Source organism: Mustela nigripes, chromosome 8 (assembly GCF_022355385.1).
Source record: "Mustela nigripes isolate SB6536 chromosome 8, MUSNIG.SB6536, whole genome shotgun sequence".
Classification (NCBI taxonomy): Eukaryota; Metazoa; Chordata; class Mammalia; order Carnivora; family Mustelidae; genus Mustela; species Mustela nigripes.
Genome location: NC_081564.1, coordinates 47,473,072 through 47,482,824, shown reverse-complemented (window position 1 = coordinate 47,482,824; position 9,753 = coordinate 47,473,072).

Below are 9,753 nucleotides of genomic sequence, written 5' to 3'. Positions count from 1 at the left end.
CAATGGAAGTGAACTGCGAGAAACTTCCAAAAGCAAGCCCATGGGAGAGGTGTGCCAGTCCCTTGCCAGCCATGGAGCCCGTAGCAAGGATACCTAAGGAAACCACTCTGGGTATGGTGACCTCACCAAACTTGGTTTCCATCAGTGCTCAGAGCCCGACATCCATAATGGCAGGTGCTTCACAGGCAAGAACAGTTTTCCTTACTTGTCTTCATACTTCACATGATTCTAGAATGTTCTCCATTCCCTTTCCCACCTGTGACATCATACCACTAATTTCTCTTTTTCCCCCCTTATGCTGAATACATCTCTCATGATGATAGAGATATGCTATCACATCAGCAGCATGGAAGTTAACCTAAGAAAATAATAATTTAATTGTACTCACCTTTTCATTTTGCTCTTCTTTCCAATCCTTCAGTGGGTTAGGTGGAATATGGTGTTCTCGCCTTTCTCTAACTTGGAATTAATAATACGATACCCATCTTTACAATGATAGTCTGAGAGAGCCACAAAACATCTTCTAGTGGAAGCCACCATTTTTGAAGCCACATAGAACTGCATTTGAGGGGCCGCTGGGTGGCTCAGCGGGTTAAAGCCTCTGCCTTCAGCTCAGGTCATGATCCCAGGGTCCTGGGATCAAGCCCCACATCGGGCTCTCTGCTCTGCAGGGAGCCTGCTTCCTCCTCTCTCGCTGTCTGCCTCTCTGCCTACTTGTGATCTCTGTCTGTCAAATAAATAAAATCTCAAAAAAAAAAAAAAAGAACTGCATTTGAGTCCCAGTTTCACTGCTTGCCTGGAACCTTTATCTTTCTAAACTTCACTTCCCTCCATAGAAGGAAAATAATGAAGTCACCAAAGATAGTGCAAGAATTGAAGAAAATATAGACATGATGTGCGTTGTCCATTGTGAGTGCTCATTGTTTTTATTGGAGGTGACCTGCGGACATCTGGTGACGTTTGCTACTGTCAGTCACTGTAGACATCTGGAAAGATGGTACAGCAGCATCATTCTAGAGCTTTGTGTGGCTGGTTCCTTTTCTAACCAGGAAGGGGCACGTCTGTTGGACCAGATTGGCTCACGAGGCTTGCAGATGGAAGGAGGTCTCAACGCCTCGGCGCCGGCCCAGCGTGGAGGGCAGGGGTCTTTGGCCTCTCTTAGAGTCACCCCTGCAAATGTCCCCAAAGTCACCACCCCTTAAGGGTGGCCCCAAAGGAGAGCAATGATGAAATCTTGTAAGGACAAACAGCCACTTTCATGACTGCAGCCCGGAGGCATCTGACCAGAAAAGAATATACATTATTCTGATTTGAAAATATCTGTGACTCCCAGACTGGGCTCCAGCTTGCTGCTGAACTCTTACAGAAGAGCCCGTTCCTCGGACCACCTTCCTGGTATTCATTTAGGTTCCACACACGATCTAGAACACAGGCTTTAGCCCCACTCCAACCCTAATGATTCACTTTTCCCATTTGTTCCAAGTTGCAAAAGGAGTCCCTGAAGTAGTATAAAACACATATTCACTCATCAAAGTTTCTGCTCCTTAAGTCACTTTGATTTCATTAAAAGCGATCATTCAAAGGACATTTTGCAAGCTGATATCCCAAACAAACGGACTAGCATGAAGCAGGAGTGATTTGAATTCTAAGAGATTTTTCCCTTGAAATAAGCTTTTGTAGTAGAGGTTGTGATGCTGAGGATAGATGAAAGGAAGCCAGTTGCACAGAGAGTTCCAAAGGACTGAAAATCAAATTTAATCATCCAGTGTTAGGAGTTTAGCCAAATGAACACAGAGCAGCGTCTCAGCCCTTCCTTCTTTCATGAAGATGTCTATTTTGTATATTCTGAAGGCTGATGTCACGGGGTGAACCAGCACTAGGGGCCCCTGGGGAAGGGTCAGAGGTCTCCCAGACAGGGTTGGCCCTCTCATGAGGTAGAACAGGCCGTCGCCCAGGGCTGTGAAATATTATGAGCAACAAAAATGCATAGTGACTGGGTATTCTCTGACTGCAGGCTTGAAGGCACCAACATTTTCCAGTCTGCCCGGGGCAACGAAAGTCTTTGTCTGCACCTCTCAATGCAACCAGGAACATACAATATTGATTCCTAACATGAAATGATGGAAGGTTTTCTTTTTATTGTTGAATATGGATATTCTCCATTATTTATAATGCATAGGTCTTTTAGGGAGGAAAAAAAGAAAGAATAAACTATAAGGAATTTGAGAAACTCTCCACTCAGAAGTATTCTAATACACAGAATTCATTAATGTATACAGACTCACTGACTCCCAAGACAAGTCCCTATTTTAAGGGACAATATGCTGCAAATGTGTAAAGACAGGAGGCATTATCTAAGGGCTACCATTCTTTATGCTGATACAATAAAATACAGAAGAGCTGCTCAGTGACACAAGGCCCCATATGTCTGATTATAATGATTCAAAAGCCATCTCTTAAACAGCCTCATCCAACTGAGAAATATTAACCGAGGTTCTCATTGCCCTCTATAAAATACACTGGTTGCAGCCCATGGACTGCCAAATCCGCCCAACCAGTAGACCACTCGTTACCACCCGCCCCCAACAATTCTGCTCAGGCCCCTGAGTTCGACCCTTAGCAAAAGAAGGAGGTCCTTTCTCCTAAATCCCGGGATGCTAGTTGTACTTGTTACTGTAATTATGCAATTTAAGCTTTATTAAAAAGAATTAATATAAACAGAGATCAAAAGATCTATTTCTATAAAAACCACTTTAAATGTGTTGAAAAAGACAATAAAAGTCGGCTGCTTTAAAAATACTTTCATATTCAGTGCGAGCAAAACAACCATAAAGAACTGAGGGAGAAAATTATAAAAGTCTAGATAAGTACTCCTCTCGGGTTACCTTGTAAGTTTCTGTAAATTTCTCCATGCACGTAAGAGAGTGACCATTGTGAAGGATGCTCTGAGTGTAGCTTGTGCATGAGAGCCAACGAACAACGTGAATAAGCAAGTCCCCGCTTAAGGATGAGGTCTTGACCTACTTCCCAAGGCTGGTGAATTAGGCTGTAATTATGGTTTCAAGTTTAAATAAGGCCCATAAGATTTGTGCAAGCTCTTCTTTAATGATTCCTTTCCTTGGCTGACTTTTTTGATTGAGCAATCAACTAAGTATTCTATTTTGGTCAAAGAAGAAGAATGTAATTATATTGCACACAAAAATGGTATTTTGAGCTTGTACCAAGGTAATTTCTCTTTTATTGTTGGGAACACCTTCACTTTGAAAGATACAGAAATACTGTGTATGTCCTTGGTAGTCATCTTGCTAATATGCTGACCTTGGTATTTCCAGCTCAGATAGTATACAATTCCCTTCTCTACTGAAGAGTTACTATCTTTGTACCTCTCCTAAAGAGACAATAAAAATAACATAGAATATGGCCCTTTAATCTTGGAGTCATAAAGGAAATGTTGAGGGACAGGGGCTCAAATCACTCTCAGGTGAGACAGCACAAGTTGAGAAATGATAGGAGATACAGTTTCCATGTGCGAGGCTTCTTGCAGAACAATAAAGGCAAATCACAGACTGAACCAAGGGCACTGATTTTTGCTTTGATTTAATCTCTTTTATTTTAGATTCTGGAAAACAAAACATGGCAACATGCTTCACTCTCTATCTTGGTCCAGAGTATCTGTGACTATTTCTATGTAGAAGATTGGAAACTTTCAGGATGATAGTTTGAGGCTGTCACAGTGACAACGATCCAGCTGCAAGTTCATTTCCAAATACCCAGTCCTTATGGATGTCTTTAAGGATTAGACAACTGAACCAAATCTTGTTCATTGGAAATTATGGTTACTGCCACGTCAACCATGCATGATCCGATCGGTTCACTCATCAAAGAAAAAGCTGATTTGTTTCACCTAACTTACGTTGTCTGTGTCACATATATATACTTAGTCACATGGGAGAGGACACATTGTTAGATAGTTAATCACTTTATAACCTTTCCCCATAAATAGAATAAAATCCTATTATGACATGGTTTGATATATCCAGATTAGCAAATATCCCAGTTAAAATTCTATAATACAACGTTGCTTTCCCCATCTCCATCTCGGGACTCTTCTTCTCTTTATATACCCACCATCTCTCTGGCTTCTTTGAACCCCATGATGATGACTACAGCCATGTTTCTCAACTTCACGGTCTTGGTCAAACTACTCTCCTGGTAAACTCTAAGAAAGATCCACCCTGAAAAGACGAGCCGCCTTGAAACCACACCATCCAGGTGGTGATTCCCAGAATCCCCAAAAGCTCTCTGCCACCCCCACACAGTCGTCTTGGTCTCGGCAAGCTGCCAGGAGGCAATCTTGGATGTGGACTGTGCTTGCACGACAGCTGCCTGCTGAGAGATGGTACCCACCGCCCCCAACCCCACCCTGTGTTTCACCCATCCTGACTCACCAGGAAGGAGATAACAGAGAGCTTGCGTATGGGTCACCTGCTTATTTTTCTTTTAAACCCAGAAAGTCCCTGGAGAACATGTAGCTCCACCGGAAGTGTTCCAGAAGAAACTTGACAGGTAGAGTTGTGCTTTCAAAATGGAGGAAAGACATGAGTGGGAGGGAGGACATTTTTAAAAAGAAAGGGAAGTCATGGAAAGAAAAGGGTTGGGGGGGGGGGCATGGCATGGTTTCTATAAAGAAATTAACTACTGGAGCACCTGGGTGGCTCATGAGGCTGAGCTGTTGTTTTGGGCTCAGGTCAAGATGTCAGGGGTCATGAGATTTGGCCCGTGGCTTCCTGCCCAGTGGGAGTCTGCTTGGGTTTTCTCTTTCCCTCTGCCTCTTGCCCCACTCACGCTTGCGCTCTCTCTCTCTCTCTTTCTGTCTCTCATATAAATAAATAAATGTTTAAAAAAGAAATTAACTACTATTTTTTAAAAAGATAAATATGAAGAAAAGAGGTATGGGGGCACTGATGGAATAGGTATAATTTTCTTGAGACGACTATAAACACACTCAGAGAAAACTCTGGGAATGACGAATGTAAAATAGTGGGGGAGGGGCAGACCAGCCCCAGCACCACCACGCACCATGGACAGGAGGGTTTTTTTGTTTTGTTTTCTTGTTGTTGTTTTTTTTAGATTTTTATTTATTTATTTGACAGAGCTCACAAGTAGGCAGAGAGTCAGGCAGAGAGAGAGGAGGAAGCAGGCTCACCGCTGAGCATAGAGCCCCATGTGGGGCTCAATCCCAGGATCCTGAGATCATGACCTGAGCAGAAGGCAGAGGCTTTAACCCACTGAGCCACCCAGGCGCCCCGGACAAGAGGTATTAAAATATGTATTCAGTTGGAGCCTAAAGCAAGGACTCCTCCAAAGTCTGGAAATATGAGTCTTCCTCCGATCCCTGCACAAAACCACAGAGAGTGCTTTTTGCCCCGCACATGGCACACCCAGTTTAAAGCAGTCCTGAGACAGCAAAGATATCTGCATTTATAGTGTAGTTCATTGTAGCAGCAGCTATAACAGCAAAAAAAAAGGGGGGGGGATACATAGTACAAGAAAACAAGCATCAGTAGAAAAACGGTGAAATCAATTTTGACGCATAGATCCAATGGGATACTATGTAGCCATTTGGGGTTTAGAAAATGAAAAGAAAATTGGAGGTGTCTGTGTGTGTGTGTGTGTGTGTGTCCTACAAATGCAGAGGAAATGAGACAAAGAGATTTCTAGAACCACAGAAAATGAAACAATATAGGAAAGAATTGGAAGAGACACGCACCATGCATAACAAGAGCAACTTCTGATAGAGAATCAGATCAGAAGAACGAACAAGGCGTATTTTTAAACTCTTATTTATAGAACTCAATATTTATGTAATTATGTACTTATATTTTTAAAATATGTAGACTTTTTGTTACCATAGTCCTAAGCTCACTCTGGGCAGGAACCAGAAATCCCAGCATCCTAAGAGTTCTTAGGGTGGAACCTGAAGACCCGTGGACACAGCAGGGGATCCCTGTAAAGAGTCAGCCAGCCCTGGAGAAGGCAGTACAAGAATCTGTGGGCACACCTAATCTCCCAGGGTATCCAAAAGAAGAAGCCACCTGATAAAATTCCTGGAGTTTACCACCATGTTGGGCCAAAATGCCTCCCCTGTGAACATCAAAATGGAGAGCCGGAATCAAAGTTTGTATCTCTCTCCTTCCCAAGAACATACCATATGGAAGAGTTAGAGAAACTGGTGTGAAATGTATCTTGGAAAATTTCATCGCTTATTTAAATTAGAATTATGGATTTCGAGGGGTAAATAAAAATCCTCTGCAAAATAGTGAGAACAACTAGACGTACTGCTTTTAATAACTTTTTGCACTGCTTGCCCCCACAATCCTTCAGGACGATCGAAAAGTAGTATGTTCCATGTAGCAGTCTGCAATGGGAAACGGCATCTTTAATCTTTCATGAAGAACCTACTTGGAAACAAGGGGAGTTGATAGTCTGTTTTTAATATAAATTGTTGTTGCTGTTGCTTTTTCTGTTTCAATTTTTCTATTTCTCAGTCCTCAGGAACATCCACCTCTTTTCATAAGGTAACTTTGATGCGATTTCTACATTCATTTTTGTCTCCACACAATACTTCATGTATTCATTCAACGACCTTTTGAGCATTTACCTCCTATAATGCAGGAACTCTGACGTAAAGCATGAAGACTCTTCGTAAAGCGGAAAGTGCTGTGAGTGCTGTTCAGGTATCCGTGGCTGTTTCTGTCTGAGCGGCCATTTCCCATCCTGGGCTTCTGTACTACAGTTACTGGCTACTCTTGAGGGAAAAAAAAAAAAAGAGAGAAAGAATCAGAGATGTTTCAAGGGAGTGATAGATAAATTTCAGCCACTTCCATCTTTTTTCAAGATTATCACAGAACATGAAACCACAGCAAAGGCAAAAGGACTCATCAGGGTGTTGAAATGGAGTGGGGAATGTTGGTTAGGCAGCACCACCTAATGGCTGCTGGACAGAACCTGTATCCTCTACCTTGAGAACCAGCATCGCTTTTTTCTCGGTAGATTTCAGATATAGGCAGCACAGACGCTAGTATTCAGGCCAGTAGCAAAAGAGCCCTGCTACCTAGACCTCCTGAGGTCCAGACACTGTCGTGCCTGTTTAGATTCGATGGTGGCCTCTCAGTCTCCCCAAAGCCCATCAATTCAGGACACCACAACTCATAAGAATATGTGTTCTGTTTCCAGGTACGGCTTTATATTCCTGCTCCAGCCAATGAAAGGGAAGTAGGAACTTCTAGAAGAAACCCTGCTATAACTTAGCACACGTCTGAAAAAGAATGTCAGGGGAAATGCAGGCTGAGATTCTCTTTCCAAAGGTTATCATCGAAGAACATAATGATTGAGATGAGGGATAATGTCCCTTCCTTCTCATTATTCAACATAGATCTAGAAGAAATCCTTCTGCTCTTTCTGCTCTAACCCTAACCTATTATCATCCGCAAATTGTGATGTATATTTACACACCAGAAAGTATAAAAGGATGTTGTTGATTGGGTTCATCTAGAGAAACTGCCAATTTCATTATTTTCACTTTTTTTTTTTTTCCCCTGGGGAAAAAAATAAAGACTGGCAACATCTGATGTATGCAGTGATCTTTCCACGTCTCCCATCCTCTCTCACTGCTGCTGAACCTGGTCTTTTGTCTTCAAGGCTTTTAATTCCTTAATCTCTACCTCCTCACTCAATCCCCTGCTATTCTTGCTCTATTTTCCCAGATATGCTTTCAAAATGCTGGTTTTCTGGAACCCATTCATCCACAACCACACCCTCCTCTGCAATTTTTAGTCTCACATTATTCCACTTAGCCATTTTGCTTGGAGTTGCCATTTTGAACCACAGACCGTTGTTGCAGGACTGGACAGGGCTTGGAGATCCACACAACGGAGCAGATTGGATCTGCCCCTTGTCCTTGCCATCTAATTCCACCTCACAGGGTCCATTGAGCAATCTCTGTCTGAGCAAAGACTGTCTCTACTGATCCCTTTTAACTCTTCACAGCTCTTCAGATTCTTTTCCACCTTCTCAAGCCCCGACTAAACCACAACCAGATTACCTTGTTACCTACTTCACTGAGGTAACAGATAACTTCAATTTGATCCCCCTCAATTATCATCCCTTAAGCCTCAGATTTCTCTACTTCTCATTGTATTCCCCTTTGGTCCTCATTCAACCAGAAGTATGCTCAAAAGCTAGTGTTTTTCTTCAGGGTTTTATCTGCCTCCATCTCTCCTCAGGTCCTAAGGATCTTTGTGGATCAATGTCTTTCTCGGGTCTTTTCCTCAACCTGGCAGTCACAGCCAGCCACCTTCAAGCTGCAGCCATCACCTTCAGTCTTACCTAAACCAATCTCTTTGATCATACCTGACCTCTACATACTCTGCCTGGGCCTTCAAGGATTATTCTCTGCTCTGAAACAAACCTTGTTCTCTTCGGCCCCTGTGCTTTTGTCCAAGTCATTCTCTCCTCCTCAAATGCCCTTCCCCTAGTCTATACCTGTTGTGGTTCTACACCTCTCCTAAGGCCCGAGTCAAGGCCCTTCATCCCCCAGATGACTGCCCAGTTGGGAACATTCTCTCTTTCCTTTGTTTCTCCAAATGAAATCCATTCATACTTTTATTATAACACATTTCAGACTTTCTCTCTCTCTCTCCCTCTCTCTCTCTCATGTTAGAATCCCCCCTGTCTGTCTGCCCTGTGGGAGCTGAGCCTTGGGAGATCTCAATCTCCACGAAACTCATCTCTGTAATCTCCACATTATTCAGCCACTGCAGTAATGGCTGGTTGGCTTGGGAGTAAATTATTTTGTCTATAAATAACATGAGCATAGCATGGTGCTAATGAGGAGTGACTGAGGTTAAAACTGATTTTTAAAGGAGGAAGAAAAGATGCCATTAAACTTTGCATGAAGAGAAGGGCCTTCATGGACTGTGTCTCCATCCAGTCCTCCAGCAAATATATCGTCTTCCAGGAAACCCCTGTAATTTCTCCCCAAATGGGAGAAACCTTATTCACAGGCAGAGTGGTGAGAGAGTTTCACTCACTCAAGCTTCATTCATCATCACTACTATAAATACAGCTCAACGGCATGTCCTGCTGACAGTAGGTCAGTAACATCAACACTCACATGAAGGACGACTCCAGCAAAGGACAGATTAGGCTGAAAAAAAAAAAAAATACAAGAACAAACTTTCACTCATCTGATGCCACTTTCTGAACTATCCCAGAACCCGGCCTCTTCATGGCTTAGAAGGCCTTGGGATGAGGGTGGGAAAATGGGAACTGCAACTTCCAGGGGATTGAAATGAAAGGGAGGACTCACCAGCACCTGCTGGTCCTCAGCCAGTGCCTTTCCATGTTCTGCGACCTGATCTCTGCTTCCTGGATGTTGGCGAGACCCCTTCATCCTCTTGACGTGATCTGCAGCTTCTCCCTCCCATCCTTGGCCACACACGGGTGGTCGGCCTGCTCTTTCTCAGCCATCTCCATGCTTCACTTAGTTAGGACTGTCAGAACTCAGAGCCACAGTGCCTCAAAACAATAGAAATTTATTTTCTCACAGTCTGGAGGTGAGTAAGTCCAAGCTCAAGATGTCAGCAGGGATTTTTCTTCTGAGATCTATCTTGGCTTGACGATGACCAAACTACTTTTCTTTGCCTTCATGTCATCTTCTCCTTGTACTTGTCTGTACTGCTCTCTCTTCTT